This window comes from Dasypus novemcinctus, chromosome 17 (assembly GCF_030445035.2).
Source record: "Dasypus novemcinctus isolate mDasNov1 chromosome 17, mDasNov1.1.hap2, whole genome shotgun sequence".
NCBI lineage: Eukaryota > Metazoa > Chordata > Mammalia > Cingulata > Dasypodidae > Dasypus > Dasypus novemcinctus.
The window spans coordinates 62,457,230-62,483,924 of record NC_080689.1 but is presented as its reverse complement, the minus strand read 5'-3'; the positions used below and the strand labels follow the sequence as shown (position 1 = coordinate 62,483,924).

Here is a 26,695-nt window from a genome sequence, read left to right as displayed (position 1 = left end):
TGAGTGTTTCTCTCTTATAGCCACCTCCCCCCCCCCACTCTCCTGCCCTCAGGGTCTGTCTGTCCTGTAATAGGCACAATTTTATTTCTTATTTCAGGGTTTGCAGCTAGTTAGTGCATTGAAAAACAGTAGAGGTTTTTCAATAGGGACTTTGTAGGGTATCCAAATCCCCAGGAAGTCCTAGCCATTGCTCTGATTCCCCGGATTTCCTTTGTGTGCAAAGGGGGCTGGGGCTGGATTTTACTAGCAATATTCCAACTCCAAAAACCTTTTTTTTCTATTCTTTGGACTTGCCTCATCTCTATCAAGATTTATATTTGGCTTCAGCCTCTTCCCATGATCCCCATTCCCCCTTCTAGGGACTCTGCTGTCTGCCAGCACAGCAAGACATACTACATAGTCTGTGCATAAATTCATACTTATTTTATATCCAAATGTGTCTAGAAAGCCAGTTGAGAAGTATAAACTCCATAGGCTTTGGATACTCAGGGAGGATGCCAGCCAAATGTGTCAAGCCCCCCTGGAATGTGGGGGATATTTGTTAAGCTGACCTGGAGGAAATAATCTAATACTCAGATAAGACACTTAAAGAAACTAAGAAAGAGTCCTGTTACATACAAGCACCGTTTGACTCCCCACTCTTAAAGTCTTCACAAAAGGGACCCAAAAATTCTATTCGGGTCTCCGTTTTTATCAGGACAAGAGTCTGCCGAGTCTGTCCAGTCGAAACAAATCATCTTCCTTCTCAGAATTCTCATGTCCTGGCCATGGATACCACCTACACCTGACTTCTCTCTGCTACCACAATACAATGAGGATTTCTAGAACATTGTGTGCATGCACAGGGAACCCTATGCAGATCTCTGGAGCTCTGCCTCTGCAAACTTCCTCCTCTGTATCATCTGGCCCCAACTTCCACTGTTCTCAGTCTCCTGAAGCTCCCATCCCACTTGGCCCTTGCCTCAGCTCAGTGAGACTGTCATGCCCCATTTGGAAACCCCCTTCTCACAGGACCTCATCTGGAAAGAGTGTCCAGGAAGAAACCCAGGGCGTTGTAGGGCTTCCTGGTCACAGTTTTGCTTTCCTTGTTTGATGTGGGCTATGGGTGGGAGGCTGTTCATCTCTTCATAGATCACCTAAGCTGTGTGTGTCCTGACTTGTGGGTGTGGGACAGTGAGAAGCTGCAGCCTTGACCTTGGTAACCATGGCAACAACACCAGTCAGGAAGGTAATTTACCAATGCAAACTCTATATACATACCAGTCAGTCCAGGGAGACTCTGATGGTGGTGATGCCAAAACTTAAGGGGACTTGGACTTGGCCTCAAGTGGGAAATATAACATAGCCTCTGCATAAATTCAAAATTATCTAATTCTGTATCCAAGTGTGCCTAGTCTCTAGAAATCCAGTTAAGTGATATCAACCCTATAGGCTGTGAATGTTCAGAAAGGATGTAAGGCTAAATGCATTTTCAAAGTTGCATCTAGAGGGAATGTAGTTGAGATGCTAATTTAAGCTCACCTGAAATGTAGGAGATATGTTAATTCAAAACCTACCTGGTACTCAGGCAAACACTTAACTAACAAAGAAGGTCCTTTTCTTTCATAAAAGCACCATTTGACTCCCACCCTGTATAAATGGAACTTGAAAATCTTGTTCAGGGCTCTGGTTTGAAACAGAAATTTCCTGAGTCTGGCCGGCCATCAATAAAACATTTTTCCTTCTCAAAATCATTCCTGAGTCCTGGCCTTTCTATACCCAAATAATTGAATCTCTCTTGACTTCTACAATAAGGGAAGAAGGGAAGTCAGAGAATGAGGAGGGTGGGGGTGGGGGTGATGTCCCAGGAATACATGGAGGAAATGCAGGGGAGTCTGATCAGCTGGATCAAAGTCAAGGCTTTTGGAGGATTTGGGGGGCAGAAAGACAGAAGAAGAAAGCTTTTGGAGAGTTTTTTGGTGTAAAAGAACAGGATATAAGATGAGAGAAGGCCTGAGCGTAAGGAATCTTGCATGTCTGCCACTGGTCTGGATAAAGTTGTTTAAGTTTTGGAGAACTTGGGAATTAAAATGCATTGTTTTTTATTGTCCAAATGGTATTGCTGTAGAAGTCAAGAGGGTCAAGTATTTGCATTTAGAAAGACCACGATTCAGGAATAATTTTTGGGAAGGAAAAATGACTTATTTACAACCACCCAGGCTCGGAGCTTCTCATTCCAAAACCTGAGCTGGAACAAGATTTTTGAGTTCCTTTCATACAGAGGAAGGGCCAATGGTTCTTTGTCTCAGTGCTCAATAGGCTTGAATTAGCATATATCTTTCACATCCTAGGTAAGCTTTTAGCATGGACTTTATACATTCTAGATAAGCTTTTAGCATATTGGTTTGCATTTCCCCTGAATATTTAAAGTTTATAGACTGTTTCTCCGGGACTGGAGTTGTTGTCATAGTTACCAAGGGCAGGGCTGCAGTTCTTACTGTTCCAAAGGCACCGCTCAGAAAACATACCGCTCAGGTGATCTACGAAAATATGAACAGCCCCCACCCAGAGCCTACATCAGTATTGCGGCCACACAGAGGTCGAATAGAAAATGAGTTTTTTAGGTCTCATGTCTCCTTTCGGGTACAGAGTTTTAAGTTTATGAAGGAAACAGCCCAGAGGTGTGGTTTGGGGGCAGGCAAACTTGAATTCCCTATTTAGGTGGCCTGGGTGAGACCAGGGATCTCTAGAATGGGGGAGATTCTGAGAGAGACAGGTGTCCCCGAGATTCAGTCAGATATCTACAAGGAAATGGGAAACCGCTCTTGGAGCCAGACATCATTTCTTCCCACAAGGACGCAGGCATACCGCCTGGCGTGGCCCTTGGGGAATGGTGAGGATCCTGACCTCACGTTAGGTTTTTCCAGTGGGTTGTCCTGGACAACGAGAAAGGAGAGAGAGAGAGACAGCAGGATCCTCCGGTCGAGAAATCAGTAACTCACCCAGCGGAGATCCGATGTCCGGTGTTGGATGGGCATTCAGCCGTGGAGGAGGGGAGACCCCTCACCAGTCAATCAGTTTCAACAGGACCCCAGTCCCGGGCTTTTGGCACCATATGCTGGAGAAAAATGGTGTTCACTGGGACACGTAGACTGACTGAGCATAAGCAAAGAATTTATTGAGAAGCTCTCCCAACAGAGGGGGTCTGAAGAGAGACCTCAGCCCCCCCACCAGCATGGTGAGACCTCAGCCCCCTCGTGGAAGGTGCAGATGTGAATTTATACAGCACATCAGTAGGCGGGGAAATGTTAGTTCAGGGGGAGGGGGTTAGGGTCCGAGTACAGCCTTGGGTCAATAAAGGGCTGTAAGAGTGAGTTCTTGTGTATGGCTTGGGGTGGTGGGCTAGGAAGTAGGGTTTTCTTGGAATGCAGGAGAGCTTGGTGGTCTGGAAGGGATGATGGTCCTTCTCTGCTCCATTCTCACAGTGATACGGCTCATTCTTGGGGGGGACGCTGTCTTCCACACATAGGCAGCTTGCTCAGTCAGTCGGAATGGAGCCACAGCCTGATGACCTGGTAATCATGGCAAACGTCTAACACCATGATTGTTCTTTTCTGGAATTTACATCTTTTGCATTTTTGTTGTTGTTGTATTGGTAAAGCTTCCAGAACAATGTTGCCTGGAAGCAGTGATAGCAGACATCCTTGTCTTGTTCCTTACATTAATGTGACTATTTCTAGTTTTGCGCTATTGCTTATTGCTTGTTAATTTGGGATAATTACACTTTATAAAGTAAAGGAAATTCCCGTCAGTTCCAAATCAAAAAGAGGTATTTTTAAAATTACAATTGAATGTTGAATTTTACCGAATGGTTTTTCAATGTCTATCAAAACAATAATAATCTTTATCCTTTACTCTGTTAACATAGTGAATCACATGAAAAATTTCCTCATGATGAATGACCTTTGCATGTCTTGAATAGTAACCTTTCTGGTTATAGTGTATGATTTTCTTAGTATGTTGCTGGAATTTGACTTCCTGATAGTTTATTCATTGTTTTCTTATTTTGTGTCATGTATAACTGTAAATGAGATGCGTTTATTGATTTCTTGGCCTGTATTTCTTTTGTTTTTTTTAGGGTTTTCTTGCTTTGCATCAGTAGAAGCCAGTATTCAATAACATGTCCTACGTTTTTGGAATTTACTGAGATTTTTTTTGTGGTTAATGCATGTTGATTTTCTAAAATTGCTCCATGGGCTAAATATTTATTAGATTAGGATTGTAATTTTTAGTATTCAAAGAGACTACAATAAAACTTATGTTTTGTCTACTCAACCTGTCGATTTCTCTGATTTTTTTTAACTCTCCTAATATGATGATGATTTTGCCACTTTCTCCTTGTATTTCTAATAGCTTTTGCTGTATATATTTCAGTGTTACTATTTAATATGTAAAGATTTAAAACCACTAAATCTAAAGACTTCTTTATTTTTTTTTAGGAGGTACCAGGGATTGAACCTAGGACATCGTATCTGAGAACCACGAGCTCAACCACTAAGCTAAATCTGCACTCAGGAATTCTACTTTTTAAGCAATATGCATTCATTCAAGGAATATTTATTATACCCCTACTCTATAGGAAACACTCTTCTAGGTTTCAGGGATTCATCAGTGAAGCAAACAGATAAAAAGCCCCACCCCCAATGAAGCCTGTGTTTCATAAGGAGGCGAGGTAGTGAGCAGCTCAAGTCCCTCCTCAGAGCCGCAGGAAGGAGTCCTGTGGAGCTGGAAATCTGGGGGTGTGACAGTCTGGAGGACCAGGCAGCTATTCATCATTAATCTAGCCCGCCTTAGCCTGGGGCTCTCCAAAGATACCAGGAGAGGTGGTGGACAGAGGCAGGCCGGCCTGAGGGGATGCCCACCCCACCCCCAACCTGCTAACACCCAGGGCCACTTTTCAGGCCTGGACTGGCCCTTACCCTCCTGAAGAATGCTGAAAATTCCCCAAAAGAATGTCAGAAAGGCATAATTAAGGTCTCTCTAGCCTGACTGGAGCCTTCTGAGGAGACAGTGACCTCTCAGGTGACCTGGAGGGAAGTTATCAGTTTGTGCTGTGGAATGCCTGCTCTGCCCTGCCTCCTCTGTGGGAAGCCTGCACAGCTGTCACCCTCCATGACTCTGGATTGCTGGATGGACAATGGCCACCACCCTGGTGTCCACAAGACTTTTCTCTCAGACCTGTTTTTCAGTCTTTCTCAGAGTAATAACCCAGACTGCAGGTTGGGGTCCCACATATTGTGATTTAGGGGAGAGACCGACCCTCACATGGTGGAAGGAAGGCATAGACTTTATAGTTGCCCAGAAATGGCCTCTCAGGCCTGGCTTTCTAGGGCTGGGAAGCACTTTCTAAGGAAAGAAAGTAAACACACTCTAGAGAAAGATAATAACAGTGTTTTGAGGATGAGGGAAATCACAAGCTTAGAGGAAAATCTGCACATGCTTATAGTCAGCCATTTTGAATATCTTCTGCCAACTAATGCCCCAGCTCTCCGGTGCTCTAAAATTCTTACAGCACTGATACCCACCCTTGGACCTAGCAAATTCCAGGCAGTCAAGGAAAGTGGCACACATATCCGTTTTGTAGGTCTTTGTATTGCACTCACTTACAACATCCAAGTGGCTCTATCTCTACTGCTAGCAATTCTTGCTGTAGTTCAAAGCCAAGTAACCCCAGAGAACCTACTCCATGGCAAGTCCCAGGCCAAAAGTAAGTTAGTAGTCCTGTATGTCCCAGGTCCTAAGACAATGTCTGTCATATGAGTCATCAATGAATATATTTGAGTGAATGAATATATTAGGAGTAACTATACTTCTTCTGCCTTTAACACAGGATTATGAGGAACCAATGAGATTTACACAGATGAATATTTGTGTCAACTAAATGCTATGTGGTGTCAAGGTATCAACACCAGTCACTCTCATGTTTAACATGTTAGCTCACATGAGTTTATGATTGCTTTCCTTCAGAACAGATGGCTAACACACAAGAGGCCAAAAGTTAGAGCTGAGGTTGGTGCAGGAGGAAGAAGGAATAACGGGAAGAATGTGGCTCAAGCGACTGGGCTCCCGTCTACCATATAGGAGATCCAGGGATCCAATCCTGGGGTCTCTTGCTGAAGGCAAGCTGGTTCATGTGGTGAGCTGGCATGAGCGGAGTCCCGGCCCAAGTAGGATAGCAGGCCCACGTGGAGACCTGATGCAAGCAAGATGATGCAAGAAAAAGAGACACAGAGGAGAGACAGTAAAAGATGCAGCAGAACAGGGAGCTGAGGTGGTACAAGAGATTGAGCAACCCTCTCCCATTCTGGATGGTCCCAGGATTGGTTCCTGGTGCCGACTAAAGAGAAGACAAGCAGACACAGAAGAACACACACCCAATGGACATGAAAGCAGATAGGGAATGCAAACACAATGGGAGAGGGGAGAAATAAATACATAAATCTTAAAAAAAGAAAGGAAGAAGGGGTAAATTCTGGGGTTCTCACACTGGACTCCTGATGCACACCAGCTTGCTCACTCAAGGGTTTGGCAATAAATTAGAATAATGATATTTTTGCTGTTCTCAAGGAAAACTAAGTGAATAGTTGAACTATCTCCATTTTAATCTTCATTCCTACACAGATGGTTTCTGCTGCCTTCTGTCTGCCTACCAGAAGATAACATCAAATGTAGCTAGGCCAAACAAACTTGTTTTTCTTTAAGAAAGTCCTTTTCTCTTTTTTTTTTTTTTTTTACAAAAGTGACTGATGTTTACTGTGAAAAATGCAAACAATGTAAAAGATGTGATGCACAGATCATACCTCACTCCCAGACTCACTGCTCAGGAAGCATGGTTTACAATTTGGTGTGTCCTCTTCTTTTTCCTTTGCCCTTCCCTTAGAGAGTGGCATGGCTGGGAGCTGGGGAGGAGGTGGGGCCAAGCAGATGGCAGGGAGCCCAGGGGGTGGCTGGTGTGCTTAGGAAATTGGCTATGCACAGCGGCTGGGCAAATAAATCAATGTATTGAGGATAATGGGGATCAGGATTTTCACTGTTGGAGAAGGGAATTAAAAATAAGGAAAGGGGGAAGACTAGAGAGAAATCTGAGGTGTTGGGTTGGAACTGGAAATATTAATGTGCACTCATGGCTTTAAAAATAAACACATGCATGAGATATTCACACAGATAGATGTAGATATATGTGTATACGTGTAAGCACACGAGCATTCTGTAGGCTGAATCTGCCCAGTGTTTCCTCATGTTGAGACTTAGTCAGGCCTTCTTGGCAGGGATCCCAGAGAAACGGAGCTCGGCTTTTCTCCGCGCATCTCATCAGGAGCTGCATGATGTTACCTGTGCCCCCACTGCTGATGCTAACCTTGATCACCTGTTCAAAGGGGTGCCTGCCAGGTGGTTTCACCCTAAACTGACTAGTTTTTCTTTTGTCACTGAGAACTATTTCGTGAGGAGCAACTCCTTGGTGTCCATTGTTGACTCCCTGATGGTGGCCAAATTGGTGGCATCTATTATGAGAGAGCACTTTCCCTTCTCCAATTCGTATCAGTAGGGGCCCATGAATTTCTGGAATCAGCATAGCCCAGACACAATGAGAATTCCTTCTTCCTCTTCCTTCCTCCCTCCCTGTTGGAACATCATTTCTGCCACTTAAATAGTCCAGAAAAAGAATAATGAAAGTGGGACTATTCATAGAAAAGGGTAATAGCAAATGTGATTAAATAGTAGAGAGAAGTGGAGGCAGGAGCTCTTTGTTATTAGTCTTCCACCTTTTTCTACAACATTTATTTGAAAATGGATTTTTAGAAAGTTGCATGTGCAATTTGTGTCTATGCATACGTGCACACGTATGTGAATTTATGCATATGTACAGGTGTCTTTTTGAATACACATGTAGAAATAGGGCTGGAATGGTCTACTATTGACTTGCTTCCCCCCGTCCCCCGCCCCCCTCCAGGTGCAGTCAAGTTCGGGACCCAGTGCTGTTAGTCAAGGCTCCTGGTAATCACCGCTGGAGCTAGTTAAAAACCGATCCCTGCCTTTAACCCTGGCGGCCCAATTCTCCCTGAGCGCGGCCTCTCCTCTGCCCAGCAGGGCAGGGGCTGTGGGGGGCGGGCCCGGCCTCGCGCTCAGCCATGGACGCTGCGCCTGAGCCGTCAGGGCCCAGCCCGGCGCCGCCGCCTTCCTGGACGCCCCGGAGGCCGAGGTGCTGCAGGACGTGCTGCGGGAGTAGTTCGGGCCGCTGCCCAGCTGGCTGCCACCTGCCGGCTCAGGCGTCTGCCCTCGGACGACTCCTTGGCGACCCAGGACGTGCAGTTGGCGCTGGAGCGGCGGCGCGGGGCCAAGGCCAAGGAGCGCGGGCGTCCAGGGCCGTCGCTGCTCCGCCGCCTCCGACCCCTTCCCGCGGGCGGGCTGGCCCTGCCCTCTCAGCCTACCCGGGCAGCCTCGCTCGCCGCGGCTTCAGACCTCCTGAGGTCCCCCTCGAGCGCCTGGTTGGCGGGGGAGAGACGGTGGCTTTGGTGAACTTACCATCCCCAGGCTGCTTTTTGGGCGCTGGGTGGGTGGCCTCCTCACCGCCTAGGCTTGCGCGGGAACGGGGTCCAGGAAGAGGTAAGGGGAGGCTCCAGACAGCTGTGAAAATGTCTCTTGTGGACAGGTGCTTTTAAAGAGCTCATTAGTGCATGTACTTTGAGCCTCAGTTTCTCGACCGTGTGTGCTGTCCAGTGCTCAGGTCACAAAGGACGCCCCATTCCACCTTTTCCTCTACATTTTGGTCTCAAAGCAAATCCCTGGTGGTGTCCAGGGGAAGCCAGTTTTTCCAGGGCCTGTGTCCTCCAGGGGCAAGGTCGTCAGAGTTCTAGGCCTTTAGAGCTGGGAAAGAGGGTGGTGAGGAGTCATACTCCAGAGAAATGAGGTGCTGGTAGCCCAGGGCCTCTGGCCTCTGACAAAAAAAATGAGGCACCTCAAGCTACGTTTCAAGTGTCATCAACTACAGATTCTTTGGCTTCTATAACATTAGCTCAGCTAGAAAAGTTTGAAGGGTTGGTGGCACAGTGCTTGAGTAGGCAAGGGTGTGTCCATTTTAGTCATCAGTACCATTTACTGATGACTTTCTAAGTGTGCGATGCTTGGTGAGGTATTTTTACTTGTCCATTACATTATTCACCACAAAAAGCTGCAATGGTGGTGTTCCTTACTTTGCAGATAAACAATCTGAGGCTGACTGATTTAAACACCCTATAGGCTTTATAAAGGTAGTGAATGGGGGAGGGGGTTTTCTGTCTGGGTGTAGCTGACTTGGAGTTTTTAACAAAGACTTCCTAGTGCTTCTCTACTACAGTGCAGTGGGTGCCCTCTCCAGTGAGTGGGATTTGGTCAAGGGACGATGTAGACGTACCCCCTGGCTCACCCACAGTGCTGAGTTTTGCTGCTCCTTTTGCCCTGAAAGTCTCTGCCAGTAGAACTACTGTTCTTCAGAATATGCCTGCTTAGATTCACCAGCCAGATAAAAGGGCTGTAGAAATGAGCTTCACAGCCCCTTTCCATGGGTTGGGGATGTATATGTACAAATTACCTTCTCTGTGTCACTGTACCTTTTTGTTTTCTAGATAAAAAACTCAGTCTTGTTTTTGTCAAACTGAAGGCACGTGTGCCATTCCTTCCGCAAAGCAGGAAGCCTAGCAAAGTTGATATCCTTAAAGGGGCAACTGAATACATCCAAATTCTCAGTGATGTGTTGGAAGGAGCCAAAGATGCTGAGGTAAATGCTTAAGAATTCAGAATGTCACTAGCTATCATCTAATGAGCCTTTTCTGTGTGCCTGGTACGTGATGTATACTTCCACTTCGTGTCTGATAATCCTGTCAGCTCGTTCCAATCCCTGTTTTATAGAAGGAGCAACTAAAATTAAGCCCACAGAGCTAAGAAATGTCAAGGCTGGGATTTGGATCCAGGTTTACATGAGCTTTGGTCACATTCCTAACCATCTATATACTTAGCTCTTGTCACTGTCCAGGGCACCTGGATGATAACTGCTAAATATTTAACTGAACCTTGGCATATAGAGAGCCTGCTTTGCAAAATGAAACCCTGGGTATCACCGCCGTTATCAGGGTGGCATAGCTCAGAAGTGTCCAATAGGCATTGGGAGGCTGGACTGGTTTTATGGGCTTGTTCCACAGAAGGTGTGAAAATGGATCAATAAAAGGAAGAAGAGAGACCTTAGAAGTGAGCCCCAGGGAACACCTGTTGGCTAGAGGAAGGAGGAGCCATGAGAAAGAAGCCAAGGTCGGGTAAAAGATCAAGGACGAGAGAGTTTTGGCCACCAAGGGAAGCTGTGAGAAGCTACAGGGGTGCTGAGGAAGCAACCAGATTCAGCATTTGTTAGTGGAGGAGTGGGCTGGAAGTCAACTTGTAGGGAGAGGGTCGAGGGAATATAATTGGTAAAGATTTGGAATCAAACAGAGAGCAGTGGCAGAGTTCAAGTTCCAGTCAACCTGCAAGTCTGTTAGAAGAGGGATGAAAAGAATGGAAGCAAGAGAAAAGCCATCAGATCAAGTGAAGGTCATAGGTTTGTATTTAAAGACAGATGGGGAGAGAGAAAAAAGAGAAGAGAAATATTATGTCAAGTTAGGGCAGAAACAGCCAGGTGTACAATGTATTGCTGAATTGGTTCTTTCCTTCTGCTTGTCCCCCAGTACTGGTCAGGTGTTGCTGGGAGGACACGTCCTGCAATGGGGATGGATTGTCTATTGGCCTAAGTGAATGGTTGGGTTGTGGTGTGGTCACAGTGTTTAGACTTGTGCAGGTGGCTGCCTTAGGTTTTCCTTGTGTTTTGTGCAACAGAAATGATTTTTTTTTTTCAGCTTAAGGGCAGAGCAGTTAAAATTTTCCTATGCTGTAATATTTAGATGCCCAGGGCAGAAGGTCTTAAGATTATAGAATATCAGAATAGTCGACTGAGTAACACTTTTTTCTCTATACCATCAACTTTGCCCTTACTGTTTAAATGAAATGTGGTCAGTTAAACCTCTGAAATATATTGATTTAAATCACCAAAGTTTATCGTATTATACTGTTCGATACCAAATATGCTTCCTAGAAACAAGAACCAGATCTGAACTATAGAACAATACTTCTGCGCCCCATATATCCATGGTTAGAGAATGATCCAGAAGCATCACCCTGCCTGCCAGCTGTACGGTGGGCTTGAAAAACAAGGGCAGGCTCTGGGCAGAGGGCAGCAGTGGCGACTCAGCATACACTTGTCACCAGAGTATGCTGTCTACAACTAGAGTTATCTGCCCCATCAGGAGACTGGTAAAGTATTCCTTCTTAAAGTCATCTAGGTGTCAAAGTCTGTAACTTGAAGTGTGGCTATTTCCATGCTCAAACATTACAACAATTTTGTGAAAATTTACCATGCTGTTCACACCTTGCATTGGTGTGATCCATTTAAAATAGATGAAAGCACACTTATGTAATTGCTCTACTTGCTGTAGTCAGTGATTTCATTTGCGGTTCACTCTGTTCCTTGGATTTTAAAAAAGTCTTATTCTAGTAACATGCATACAAAATAAAATGTCTCCTTTTAAAAATATTCTTTAAATTTTAAGTTTCCTTTTACTTTCAAGTATGTATATATGTCCATAATGTTGTACTCTAATCACTAAAATCATCACCAACCTTTACCAAAACTTTTCATCATCCCACAGAGAAAATGAGTACATCTTGAGCATTAACTCCTAGTATTACCTACCCCCACCCCCCCAATCCCCTGGTAAATGATATTCTAGATTGACTGAGTTTTATTCTAATTATTTCATATCCATGAGATCATACAATATTCTTCTGTGTCTCACTTTTTCACTCAACGTGATGCCTTCAGGGCCTATGCATGTTGTGGCATGATTCAGAATTTCCTTTTTATGCCTGAATAATATTCCATTGTTTATATATCCCTTTTTCTTCATCTGTGGATGGATACTTGGGTTGTTTCCATCTTTGGGCAACTGTAAATAATGCCATTATGAACACTGGTATGAAAATATCTGAGTCCCTGCTTTCATTTCTTTTGGGTATATACCTAGAAGTGAGATTGCTGGGTCACATGGTAGCTCTATACTTTGAGGAGCTGCCAGTTGCCTTCCGCAGTGGCTGCACCATTTTACATTCCCAACAGCAATGAATGAATTTGTTCCTATTTCCACTCATCAGTACTTTGAGTTTTGCTTTTTTCTAATAGTGGCTATTCTAATGGGTATGAATTGGTGTATCATTATGGTTTTGATCTGCATTTTCGTAATGGGTGATAATGAATATTTCATGTGCTTTTTGGTCACTTGTATATTTTCTTGGAGAAATGTCTATTCAAGTATTTTGCCAATTTTAAAAATTGGTTGTCTTTTTAGAGTTGTAGGATTTCTTTATATATTCTAGATATTAAACACTTATTGGATATATGGCTTCCAAATATTTTATCCCCTTGATTAGTTTATGTTTTTGCTTTCATGATAAAAACTAATTTTGATGAAGTCTCATTTATCTTTTATTACTTGTGCTTTGAGTGTAAAGTCTAAGAAACTTTCGTCTAACACAAAGTCCTGAAGATGCTTCCTTATGTTTCCTTCTAGGGGTTCTATAGTTCTGGCTCTTATATTAGGTCTATGGTCCATTTTGAGTTTTTTTTGTATATGCTATGAGGTATAGGGGTGAACTTTCATTCTCTTGCACATGGACATCCTGTTTTCCCAGAATGATTTGTTGAAGAGGCTCTTCTTTCCCTATTGACAGGACTTGGCAACCTTGTTAAATTAGTTGATCATAGATGTGAGGGTTAATTTCTGAACTGGGTTAGATTCCATAGTCTTTATTTGTGTAAATACCATGCTGCTTTGATGACTGTAGCTTTGTAATAAGTTTTAAAATTGGGAACTGTGAGTCCTCCAACTTGGTGGTTCTTCTTCAAGATGGTTTTGGCTATTCAGGGGCCTTTACTCTTGTATATAAATTTGGCGATTGGCTTTTCCATGTCTACAAAGAAGTCTGTTGAAATTGACTGGGGTTGCCTTGAATCTGTAAATTTCTTTGTATAAAATTGACATATTAATGACATTTAGTCTTCTAATGCATGAACACAGAATGCCCTTCCATGGTCATCTTGGAATTTTTAGCAATGTCTTATAGTTTTCTGTAGAAGTCCTTTACATCCTACATTAGATATTTTTTTTTCCTTTCCCATAGATATTTGATCCTTGTGGTGCTATTGAATGATTGTTCATTATTAGTGTATATCATCACTACTGCCTTTTGCATATTGATCTTGCACCATACTGCTTTGCTGAATTCATTTATTAGTTCCAGTAACTCTATGGTTCTTCCCTCCCAGCCGCCCCTCAATTTTTTTTTTATATAGGATAATGCAATCTACAAATCAGGAAAGTTAATTTTTCCTTCTCAACTTAGATGGCTTTTCTTTCTAAGGCCTAATTTCTAGCTAAAATTTCCAGTACAATGTTGAATTAATAGGGGGGAAAGTGGACGTCCTTGTCAGGTTCCTGATCTTAGAGGGGAAAAAGCTTTCAGTCTTTCACAATTAATTATATTAGCTGTGAGTTTTTCATAGATGCCCCCTTTCATGTTGAAGTTTGCTTCTGTTCGTAATTTTGAGTGTTCTTGTGAAGGAGGAGTGCTGGATTTTACCAAACACCTATTCTGCATCAACTAAGATGATCATTTAGCTTTTCCCCCTTGATTCTGTTAATGTGGTATATTACATTAATTTTCTTATGTTGACCCACCCTTGCATACCTGTTAGGAATCCCACTTGATCATGGTGTATAATTTTAATATGCTGTTGGATTCAGCTTGCTAGTATTCTGAAGATTTCTTCATCACTATTAATAAGGGATATTGGTGTATAGTTTTCTCTTGCAGTATCTTTATCTGGCTTTGGCATGAGGATGATACTGGCTTCCTATGTGTTAGGGAGTGTTCCTTCCTCTTTAGCTGTTTTTGGGGTGTGGGGAAGTGTTTGAGCAGGTTTTGTGTTCATTGTTCTGGAACACTGGTAAAATTCCCCTGAAGCCACTTGCTCCTAGGCTCTTCTTTGGGAGATGCTTACTGATCTGATTTCTTTACTAGTTATTGGATCACTGCTATCTATTTCTTCTTGAGTCAGTGTAGGTAGTTTGTGTTTCTAGGACTTTGTTCATTTCATCTAGGTTTTCCTATTTATTCCCGTGGGGCTAATGGTATTCTTTTTTCATTTCTGATTTTCTTCCCCTCTTTCCCTCTTTCAACCCCTTTCTGGCCCCTTTCCCTCTCCCTTCTAGATAAATTTTTTTTTTTTTTCTTCAGAGAACCAACTTCTGGTTGATTTCTATTTAATTCTCGTTTACTCCACTCTAATGTCTATTTCCTTTCTTCTGCTTGTTTTGAGATAAGTTGTTTTTCTAGATCCTCAAGTTTTGAGGTAAGGTCTCTGACTTAAGACCTTTCTTCGTATTTAAGCATTTAGAGCTAAACATTTCCCTCAGCACTGCCTGTTCATCCCTTAAGTTTTTGTATGTTGTGTGTTCACTTTCATTCACATCAAATCACTTCCTAACTTGCCTTGTGACTTATTCTTTAACCCGTTGGTTGTTTAATTTCCACATTTGTGAATTTTCCATTTTTCCCTCAGATATTTCTAGTTTCATTCCATTATGTTCAGAGAAGATACCTTGTACGACTTCAATATTTTTGAATATTCATAAAAGAATATTCTTTTATGACCTAAGATATGGTCTACCCTGGAGAATAATCCATTTGTATTAGAGAAGAATGTATACTCTGATGTTGGATGAAGTGTTCTGTATATGTTTGTTAGGTCTAGTTGGTGGAGAGTATAGCTCAATTCTTCTATTTCCTTATTGATCTTCTGACTAGATGTTCTAGACATTATTGAAAGTGGTATAGGACTCGGACTTGGCCCAGTGGTTAGGGCATCCGTCTAGCACATGGGAGGTCCGCGGTTCAAACCCCAGGCCTCCTTGACCCGTGTGGAGCTGGCCCATGGGCAGTGCTAATGCGCACAAGGAGTGTCGTGCCACGCAGGGGTGTCCCCCGCATAGGGGAGCCCCACGTGCAAGGAGTGCGCCCCACAAGGAAAGCCATCCAGCGTGAAAAAAGTGCAGCCTGCCCAGGAATGGCACCGCACACACGGAGAGCTGACACAACAAGGTGACACAACAAAAAAGAAACACAAATTCCCATGCCGCTGACAACAACAGAAGTGGATAAAAAGTCGGAGCGGATAAAGAAGATGATGCAGCAAATAGACACAGAGAACAGACAACTGGGGTGGGGGTGGGGAGGAAGGGGAGAGAATAAATAAATAAATCTTAAAAAAAAAAAGAAAAGAAAGTGGTATAGTGAAATTTCCTAATGTAGAACTGTTTATTTTGTTTATTTCTCCCTTCAAATCTGTCAATATTTGCTGAATATATTTTAGGAGTCTGCTGCTAAGTATATGTATCACTGTCTAGTTGTGTTGACCCCTTTACCAGTATATAATGACCATCTTTGTCCCCCATAGCTGCTTTGACTTAAGGTCTATTTTATGTTATTAGTATAGCTATACCAGCTCTGTTTTGTTGTTGTTGTTGTTTTTGAGGTATTAGGTTGAACCCAGGACCTTGTATGTGGGAAGCCAGTGCTCAACCACTGAGCTTCATTGGCTGTCCTGAGTTGATTTTTTTGTTTTGCTTTTGTTTTAGTTCGTTTTAGGAGGTACTAGGGACTGAACCTGGGGCCTCCCGTGAGAGAAGCAGGTGGTCAACCACTTGAACCACGTACATTTCCCTCCCTTCCCCTTTTTTTATATTACTTCTTGCATGGCATATTTTTTTTCCTCTATCACTTCACTTTCAACCTACTTATGCCTTTTGAATTTAAGATGAGTCTCTTGTAGACAGCATATAATTAGGTAATACTTTATCCACTTTTGCCAATCTCTGCCTTTTGACTGGGGAGTTTAATGTACTTACATTCAAGTAACTGCTGATAATGCGGAACTTTCTTTTGCCATTTTCCTATTTTGAATTTGCAAGTTATATATATATATATATATATATATTTTTTTTTTTGACCCTCAATTCTTTTAATGCCTACTCTCATATTTGGCTTTTGGTACTATGCCATTTTGAAAAACATTTCTTTGATGATATTTTTCATGTGTTTACTTGGTGATTAACCTGTGGAGCTGAAATTTAACATCTTAATTCTAACAATCATTTAATTTGGTACCTATTTCAATAGCATCCACATTTACCATTCCTGTATCTATTCTCTATCTCTCTGTTATTAATTTGCATTTTAGCTGCTGCGGTAAGAGTTAGGGTTGCATACCATTAAATACGACAGTACTGGAGTAACTGCCCCTATGCTTACCTCTACCAGGAGTCTCTATTTCTCTATGCCGCTTTGAACCACTGTCTAAAGTCCTTCCCTTTTACTCTAAATAGCTCCCTTTAGCATCGCCTGTAGGGCAGGTCTAGTGGGGGTGAATTCCCTCAGCTTTTGTTTATCTGGAAATGTCTTATTTTCTCCCTCATTTTTGAAAGGAAGTCTCACTGGATATAAAATTCTTGGTTGGCATTTGTCGTTTTGCAGCACGCAAAGTATTTCAACATAGTGCCTCCTGGCCTCCACCGTTTCTGGTGAGCTGCACACTTAATCTAATTGGGACTCCATTGCACATAACATTGCTTTCCTCAGGCAGCTTCAGAACATTCTCCTTGTCCTTTGCTTTCCCCACTTTGATCAGGATGTGACAGGGTGTATTTCTTCAACTTTATTCTGTTTGTTCTCTGAGCTTGTTGGATATTCATATTAACGTCTCTAGCTGAGTCTAGGAAGTTGTTGTTTCTTTGAACTTTCCTTCTCCCCTCTTCTTCTGGGACCCCCAGAATGCAAATATTGGTGTGCCTGATGGTATCCCAGAGGTCTCTTGGGCTATTTTTGCTTTTTTGAATGCTTCTCCACCTGACTCACTTGTCTTGTGTTTAGGTTCATTGATTCATTCTTCAGCCAGCTCTGATCTGCTGCTGAAAGCCTCCTGGGAATTTTTCATATTCGTTATTGTGGTCTTCAGCAGTTCTTTTTGGTTCTCTTTTAAAACTTCTGGCTCATTGAGATTCACATGTTCATTTTTTTTTTTTTTTTTTTAATTCCCAGAAGCCTTTCATTTCTCCCGCCCCACCCCCTTCATCTCCTTGAGCAAAGTGAAGATCACTTTAAGTCTGTCTAGTACATCCACAGTCAGGTCATCTTCATTGTCTTCTGGATTTGTATCTCTTTTCTTTGAATGCACCATTGTTTCCAGTTTCTTTGATTTCTCATGGCATACTATACATACTCATATATCAATGTTAGCTCAGACTTATTCCTTGACCTGTTTCTTGACTTTGTATCCAGCTCATGATATGACAGGTTTTCTTGTGTTTCAGGAGATAAGAAAACCAAATAAACCTTAGCAGAAACCCTTTCAGCTGTTTGCAAACTGGATATGCATTGGCTGGACTCTCTGCAGGGGTGAGCCTTCTGATCAGGGAGGTCAGCACGTGGTGAATGCACAGTGCAGGGGCCTCCCTGTCTCTTCTGGCCTGTGTCTTGTGCTGGGCTTGTGCTTGCTAGTGGTGTTAGGGGTTCCCTGTTTATGGGAGTGTGAAAGCCCCCTGTCCTCTACTTCTCAGGCCACAGACATCCTCCCTCTCCCTGGTGTTCCCCTGCATGGGGTAAAGCAGGCCAGCCTTGGCAGCCTTTGCCCCAGCCACTGGCCTCCATTGTTTCTCTCACTGCCTTTGTAGTCTCCAGTTGCTTTTCCCTGGTTGGCACATTCTGGGAAGAGGCAGGGGGTACACCAGAGAGGAATGTCCTAAGTTGGTCTTTGCCAGCTGGAGCAAGGCCAGGGCCCCACAAAGGGAGCACTGGTTTGCTCCAAACTGCCCTGAGGGAGGGGACAGGGTGGGTGCCTAGAGCTGCTTCTATGGCTCCCCAAAGCTGTGCTTTCTTGACTTGGCATTTGCCTACCAAATGCATCCCCTCCACTGTCTTCCCGCAGCTCTGAAGAAGTATGTCGTCTTTTAAGTCTCTTCTGCTGCTTCTGTCCAGCGTGGGCTAGAACACTGGCAGCTCTCAGCGCTGGGTGCCTAGTGGTTTGAAGTAGCTAATCCAAAGGAGCATTTGGACCATTCTCTTCCTCCCACCCCCTGGATCTTGGAACTAGCTTTTGTCCCCTTCTGGCATCAGCAAATTATGCCAAGGGCTGGACCCCTCTGCTGCCTGCCACGAGAATGGGGGTTGGATGGTTGTAACAGCTGTGTGGCATGTGTGATTCACTGGCATTTATTTCCATGTACGAGCATTTTCTCCCCATTGTTCCCTGAATGCTGTACGGCATTCTACTGGACTCCAGAGTTTGGAAATAGTTGATTGAGACAGTTACTGTCTAATACTTCTCAGAACTTCCTGCTTTGCCGTCTTCCCACAATTTTTTGGCTGCCCTTTATTTGACTAAAGGTTCCTGGCTCTGGTTAGAGTCCTGTCCAGCTTATCCAAAGGGGGTGGCTATGTAAGGTTTTCAGGATCCTGGTCAGACACCCTAACTGGAAACCCGGTGCCAGCTGATATGCCACATTGGACTGAATGCTGGTGTGCAGAAGGGCCTAAGATTTGGGAGGCAGTTTGCAGAGTAGTTTCCTCTTCCTGCCCTTGGAGAGGACCTGGGAAGTAGAATCCTGGTGCTGGCAAGGATGGGCATTTATTTTGGGAGGCTGGGGGTAAAAACAGGTAGTACAAAATCAACGTCGCTGGAAGGCAAAGTCCTTAAAGTATATGAGAATTTGCTGATCGCGGGGATGGAGATTGACTTGTGTGGCCAGAGCAGGTTCACTTGGGGACTGAATTGGCAAGGATGTGTCCTGATAGAGGGACTAGAGCTGTGTGTAGCCACAGCATGTGGTTTTGCTGGAGATGGGGATTAAAAAAAGTCCAGAAGAGGCTTATGTAGAACTGATGGAGTTTCAGGATGGAGGCTTTTACTGTGTAGGGGTTGGGTATTGCTGGGTGGTAAAGGTGTTTGCTGCCTCACTTTATTTATTCTTTGTCACGCATGGCTGTGAGGTGAGTATGTCTCATCATTCAAGAGTGTAACTTTTGTTCAGAATTGTCTTTGATGTTGTCGAGGCTGTGTCTCTGGAAAAGGGTCACTCAGGAAGTGGATGTAGCCCAGGTGACTGAGCTCCCACCTACCACATGGGAGGTCTGTGGTTGACCGTAGAAGACCACGACCTAGTGTGATGGATAGGTGGGGATTTTGACACAACGGGATGATGCAACAAGAGATACAAGAAGAAAAAAAACATAATAAGAGACACAACAAAATCTTGGAGCAGAGGTTCCCAGTGCCTCCCAAAGAAAATGAACAAGACAGCAAGATGATGTGACCGGCGGGCGCAACAAGGTGATGTAAAGAGATGATGCAAGAAGAGACAGAAGAAGAAGAAACATTGAGACATACATAGCAGGGAAAGGAGGTGGCTCACGTGATTACGCACTGCCTTCCCATACCAGAGGTCCCGGGTTCAGTTCCTGTGTGCCTCCTAAAGACACAGGACACAGAAAGTGCAAAGAATGTGGGGGTGGGAAGAAATAAATCTTAAAAAAAATAAATAAGCCATTCAGTTTTGGAGTGAGATGCCATGAGAGCTGGGGGCACATATGGATGAAGACCCTGCGTGGGGCCTGGATAAGGCAGAATCAAAGATTCAAGTGTTGGCATGTCCCAGGAGCTTCCTTGGAGAGCTGCTGAGAGGAGGCTGCTCTGTGGGTGCTGGAGTCCCACTAACCCCCTCCTCAGGTTGTGATCATCGGTGCATAAAACTGATCACTGGGGAAACTTCCTTGAACAGTTTAAGCTCTGAATTGAGATGGCTTAGACAGTTGGGAAAAACTTATTAGCACCCTGGAAACACCCTGAAGCCTCCTTGTCTCTCCTTTTCCCAGGTAGGAGCTACTTGTGACAGGAAAATTTCCCCACTGAAGCTGCCCTAGGCTTCTGCTTGGGGAGCGGCTCATCTGCTCCAGCGTTCCCTCAGGGCAGGGCTTCTTAACAAGGGGCCGAGAACTTGAAACTCAGACATTCCTGTGGGGATATGTCAGTGTGGGTGTGATATATTTATTAAATAGTACACAGTATAGTGTGGACTTCGTAAGGGGTCTGTGGTTTTCACCTGACTAGCAAAGGGGTCCATGGAACAGGAAAAGTTAAGAATCTCTGACCATGGGAGGCTCACAGGGCATATTCTGAGGAGTTTGGCTAGAAGAGTATTCCAAACTGAACTTTGTTTTGATGGAGATGTTCTCTGGCTTGTCAGAGTCCCCACCCACCCCTTATTGTATCTCACTAGCCCATTCGACTTCTTCAGATATCTGACTTTGTAGCCCTGGATTAAGGACGTTAGGGCTCAGAGGGAAGGCTGTTCCAGTGGTTCACTGGGCTGTGAGACTTGACTGTTTCTCAATCCTTGGGGGTGGTTTAAGGGCTGGTGCTGGGGTGGTATGTGCTCTGGAACTTTTCTGGCAGTTTGAAAAGGTGGGGGATCCAGAGCATGTAGATGGGATGGAAGTAACCTTGGAGTGATGCCCCTTCCAGTGGTGGATTCTCCAGGCTGGGGCCACTGAGCAAGTGATGAAACCAGACACCCAAGGGAGACTCTTAAGGCTGAATCTGACTGAGATAAGAAAATGTCAGAGGGAACACAGGCTTCTATCACTTGAACATGAGAGGGAGATTCCCTTTATTGGAACTCATTTTTCTATGGGGGGGAATTGAATTAATCATGGAAGTAGGTTTATGGTATGAAGTCTGGCATGTTGGACAAGAACTCTCACTGGTGTATGCTGCCCAAGCTTGTCAGTGAGCTGAGCATAATTTGAAAGAGCCACAAATTCTATTTCTGACGTCCTGGGCCTGGTGGTTAAGTTGACTGAAGTTAGTCCTCATCCATCCTAGTGGACTTCTAGAGGAAATGTTTCTAGGAGACGCTAGGAGAGGCTTTATAAAAGGCATGTCTCATTTGGTATAGCTGTGGTGTCCAGAACAGATCAGGGACAAAATGACTCCAAGAAGTATGTTAATAGTAGATCTCTTAATGGGAGGAGTAGAGGGTTATAAATACCAGATTATTTTAGGGACTCTTCTTGTCCTCTTTGTATTACTTCCTTTCTCTTTGGAAAGATTTACCCTTTTTTTTTTTTTAAGATTTATTTTTTTAAATTTCTCTCCCCCCACCCTGTTGTCTACTCTGTGTTGAGGGGGTTTGGGGGGAGAGGAACCAAGTGGCAGAGTCCCCCAGCATTGTGTGATCTGCACCGGGAGCCCAGGAAGAGAATAAGGCTCTATCAGGCTTGGTGGCCAAACCCCTACTTGTTATGAGGGGTTTGGGGAAGGATCATTTGTGTAGCTTTCCCTCTGGATGTGGGAAGGCCTGGCTGTGGCCACAATGCCTGGTTCTGGTCTCTGGTTCCTGCTGGACTTTCATGCACCCAAAGCATGATTGTCAGTTATGAACATGATTAGATGGGAAGAAATGTAACTTTACTTTCTGTAGCATCCTCAGCTTGTCAATGAGTTCCCTGATAAACCCTTATAATTCAGATGATAGGAACCTCTAACTTGCCCCTTTAAGGCCCATCATCTTTGAGTAAATAAAGAACTGTGTTCAGAATTTAAAGTCAATGTCTGAATCCTTGTGGGGGTTCTTTGCCTCTTAAGCATCCTCTGTCTTTCCTCAGTCCAGTGATGAATATATGTACACAGAGGATGGAATGAGAGTCAGTGATGTGTTGGGCAAAGGATGTAGTAATAATGTTACTTACTGATATACTTTAATCTGACAAGCTCCACTCAATGTAAACTAGTGGACTAGGAAATTTGAGTTAAAGCATTTGATTGTAATCAGTGAGTTTCTTCATGGTTTCTAATATCTGAACTGCCTGATTATGATTTGAGTGACTATCTTTTTAATCATGGATTCACTTTTGAAGTAGAAATTTCAGAAAATTTAGAAGACTCAGTGATCTTACCACCCTGGTGGAACCACTGATGGAAAAACTCTAAATGTTGCTTTTTTCCCTATACAACCGAGTTAAGTTTTCTGAGGGTACATAACACTGTGTCCTGTTTTCTTTTATCATTGGCATGTTCAGAGACTACTTATATAATCTCTCTAACAAATTTTAGTAGACCACCAAATAGACAGTTCTCTGCCATTTAAATTGGCTTGTTTTCTTCTCAAACATGGCAAATAACTTGACATGGTTTGCCCTTTCTCTGTTTGTACTTTTGTTTTTCAGGATAGATCCTGAGAAGTGGAACTCCTGAGTCGTGGGGTGTAGGTACGCCCTATGACTTGATGTACGATACCACCTTCTAATACCAAAAGGCTCCTGACCTCCTCACATCCTAGCCAGCAGCGGGATATATTAAAGTGATGGGACTTTAATGGGTACAAAATGGTAACTTTAAATTGAAGCATCTATTGCTGAAGGTAAATGTACTACATTTTGGTTAGTTACATTTCTTCTGTCTGCTTTTATCCTTTAGCCATTTACAATTGGTTTTCTTCTGTTTCAGCCTTCCCCAAGTATGAAAAGTGAAAAGGCCCAGAGCTGCCTTCTAGAGAAAAGTATGTTCAGTCTTCAAAGTTTTAGAGTCTCTGACAATTTAATAATTACCTTTTAAATGACCTTGCTTATCACAAATGTACACAACTCTATTTGTATCTTAACTTTCTAACTTGAATAAATAAGCTTCAGGGCCTATAGCCCTTGCAGTGTCCCCCTGCTCCCCTCCCACTCTTTGGGGTTCTCTATCTTCTCTAGGACTTACACCTAATATCTTATTCTATTTTCATCACTTAGGAATAAGTGACTGTAACCCTTCTGGGGAAACTAAACTTTAATAGGAATAAAAATGTTAGCTATAGTTGTACACTTTGACCAAAGGGAGTGAGAATTTAGGGCTCTCTAAATAAATACGCAGCCAGGGCTATATGGCAGAATTGTGCAAGTTAGACACCCAAGGGCCTTGACCATGAAGACAGTCTTCACTTTTCACAATACCTAACAATGATGCAGGACTTAATGTCCGCTGGGTTTTGTTCACCATGCTTTGTACATGCTAATTTGTTTTCACTACAATCCTATGAAGTAGGTACCACTATCCCTGTCTTACACATGAACAAACTGGCACAGAAAGGCTGAAAGGCTTAGGTCTTGCTCAAGGTCACATAGAAAGTGACAATTACTTTGGTAACAGCTACCTGCTGGTCAAAATTCCAAATGCCTCATCTCTGGCAATACCAACAGTTGCTTAAATTTAACGTGCCCTACAGCCTTACCTCTAAAGAGGGGTTTTGGCTTTCTATCTTTTGGATTTGGGGCATTTGTTCATTGGGGCCAGTGAATAGAAACAGAAAAGAATGGAAGAAGGATCAGGGAGAGCCAACTTTCTTCATTAGAGAAGAAACGGTGCTGTCCACGGAAGAAAGGAAGGGAGGAGGAAGGATAGGGGCTCCTGATGGTATAAGACTAAGTTGGTTAAAGACTTGCAAAACTTCCCAAGGTGTTGGAAGTGGGAGTTGTTTTGAACATGGGATTGTGTGTCACTGGGTCTCAGGGCAAGGACAAGGAGGCCCCTACTGACGTCATACGCCCTAAGTGGGATCTGTGGAATGAGACCAGTCTGCTGGTTCTAGGCTACTGAGGGGCACTGGGATAACTAAGAGAACCAGAGTCCTGGGAACAAAATGCTCTGGTCTTTTGTTCAGAGGCATTAGCCCTAAGGCTCAACACTGACTCCAAGAATAACAACTCTGGAATATAGTGAGTCCTGCTGGGCAAGTCATCACTGGAAAAGTTCTGAAACCTTCCTGTACCTTCCACCGGACTGGGAGGGAGGAACTAATAATGATGTAGCCTGGATCCCACTCCCAATGCCATGAGAGCCTTTTGTATCATCAAGGCTGAACACGGTTCTAGCTATAGCCCTTGACATTTAGAGCTTCCATGAAGGTGGGAATTGGAATCCGGGGGTCCTCACTCCTGCTCCCCTGTCCCTGAGCCTGTTGGTTATTCTCTGGTATGGCGTTATAGTTGCTCATTGTCTCACTTTAATCAGTAATTAGACCATAAGAACTTGGTGTACCACTTTATTTGCATGACAACTCTGGGGAGTAGGATAGGAGGAGAGCATCCACTGCTGCCCCTTTCTCCTTATGCCATAAAGTCACTGGGACTGAGTCTGGGGCTCCAGGCTCTGGACTTTCTGTTCTTTCCACAGGCCTCACCACAGAGTTGGTTGAATGTTCATTTATGTGGAGGGTGGTGTCTCTAGGACATCTAGGCATAGAATTAGCCACTGACTTGGTTTGAAAGCACTGTCTTGCCTCTTATTAGAGAAGTTGTAGCCTTACATCCTGCTGAAGAGTTCCCATATACTACCCCCCATTAACACTTCTAGCCTTCTTAATCTTAAATTGAGTTCCCTGAAATGCAGACTCTGAGACAGACCTTTAAGTAGTAGTTATTATGTGAAGCACCAACAGGGCAGAGGGAGGAAAAGCCCGTCAAAGATGTATACCTGAGCAGGCTACTGCTGTGGGCAACTCTGGGAGGCACTGTGGAACGTGCCCCAGCGTTGTCCCCCCAGCACTCAGGGATGAGGAAGCCAGGTGTATACTAAGCCTGACCATCATTGAACTTGGCCAGATCCCAGGGCATGTGGCTTCCTCTAGCACTTCCAGCCTGCCCTGGGGGAAGGCCAGCCAGAGTAGGGCCTTGTCACCCTCAGATCCTAGGCAAGATTGTCTACTACTGTGAAACAAATCACAACCTTAGCAACTTAAAACAACATGTTTTTGTCAGTGTCTGTGGGTTAGGAGTCTGTTTGAGCAGTCTAGCTGCATCTTCTGTTTTGAGGTCTCTCACAAGGCAAAATTCAAGGTGTCAGTCATAGCTGGGGTCTCGTCTAAAAGCTTGACGGGAGTTGTAACTGGGAAACTCACTTCCTCTGGGACTCTTTGGCTGAGGGCCTCTGTTTGTAGCTGGCTGATGGCTGGATATTGTCCTCTGTTCCTTGCCACATCGGCCTTTCCAATATGACCACTGGCCTAACCAAGGCATGCAAGCCGACAAGGCTCTAGAGTGTGACAGGATGATGAATTTTATGTAACCTACACAGAAGTGACATCCCATTCCCTCTGCTATGTTCTATGGGTTAGAAGCAAGTCACAGGTCCTGCTGGCATCTCGGGAGGGATTCTGTAAGGATGTGAAGAGCAGGAGGTGGGGGCCACTGAGCCATCTTAGAAACCACATAGCATGGGTGCTGCTGGGGTTTCCTGTACTTCCATCTACTCTCCATAAGTGACTCCTGGCTAGAAACAGTTGTCAAAAAGATTTGGAGGTTGAAAAACTTGCAAATCAATCAAATGTAACACTAAAATCCTGACCTGGCCTTTGGTGGCTAGTCAAATGTGACTTTTTGGGTTCTGATACTACTTTCCTGTGCTTTGCTGTGCCTAGTTGAAGGCCAGGCCTATCACACTTTCTGCTGTAGGAGCTCTGAATCTTCATGGTCTCACAGGTATACCCTGTGGAGCCAAAAAGTGATGGTTCTCATTGAATTTCAAGGTGAGTTTGGAATTGGGTGGATGTGTCTGAGTGTCGGGGGGAGGGCATGGGACCTTCAAGGAAGATTTTCTGGTGTGAAAACTAATACAAAGAAGGAAGAAGTCTCATTTCTTGTCTCACAGATGAAAAATTCCTAAGGACATGGACTTGTGCCACTTTCTCAGCACCTGTAATCAGGTGGTGTCTGGGAGGAGCTGGACACTTTAAAACTTTGTGCCATTTCATATAACACTTCCCATCTGAACCACTTCTGCGTATATAACTCGCAGGTAGTAACTACACAGTGTGCTGCTGCCACCACCATCCATTGCCAAAACTTCCCTCCCCCTAACCAGCAGCTGTGTGCTAGGGATTAGCAACCCATTCCCCACTCCCGCCTCTGGTAGCCTGTCATTGTTCCATGTGAATGTGTAGTCTAGTTATTTTGGGAGTGACTGTACAGTATGTCCTCTTGTGTCTGGCTTGTTTTACTCAACATGTCTTTGGTGTTCACCCATTTTGTGGTATGTATAAGCATTTGGATGGACTTTTTTTTTTTAAGATTTTTCCCCACGCCCACCCTCACCCTGCTGTTTCTGCTGTTTCCATTCGCTGTGTGATCTTGTGCATCTATTTCCTCTTTGCTCTCTTCTCATCTTTCTCTAGGATTCAGAAGGATTCGGTCTTAGGGACCTCTGATGTGGAGAGTGGTTCCCTGTCAGTTGTGCCTCCTCAATTCCTGGTCTCTGCTGTGCTTTACTTTGACTCTCCCCTTCGTCTCTCTCTGGTTGTGTCATCTTGGTGTGTGACCCAGTAGGGCAGGCACTCGGCTGGCCACAGGCACGCTTTCTCTTTTCACCAGGAGGTCCCAGGGAGTGAACCTGGGTCCTCCTGTATGGTAGGCAGGGGTCTTATCACTTGAGCCACATCGGCGTCCCTGGATGCAG

At 44.0% G+C, this 26,695-nt stretch overlaps 1 pseudogene; it reads left to right on the top strand.

The window, feature by feature from the left end:
- LOC131273758 (factor in the germline alpha-like) overlaps positions 1-20,127 on the top strand; it is a 40,991-nt pseudogene extending 20,864 nt beyond the window's left edge.
- Positions 20,128-26,695: the final 6,568 nt, after the last annotated feature.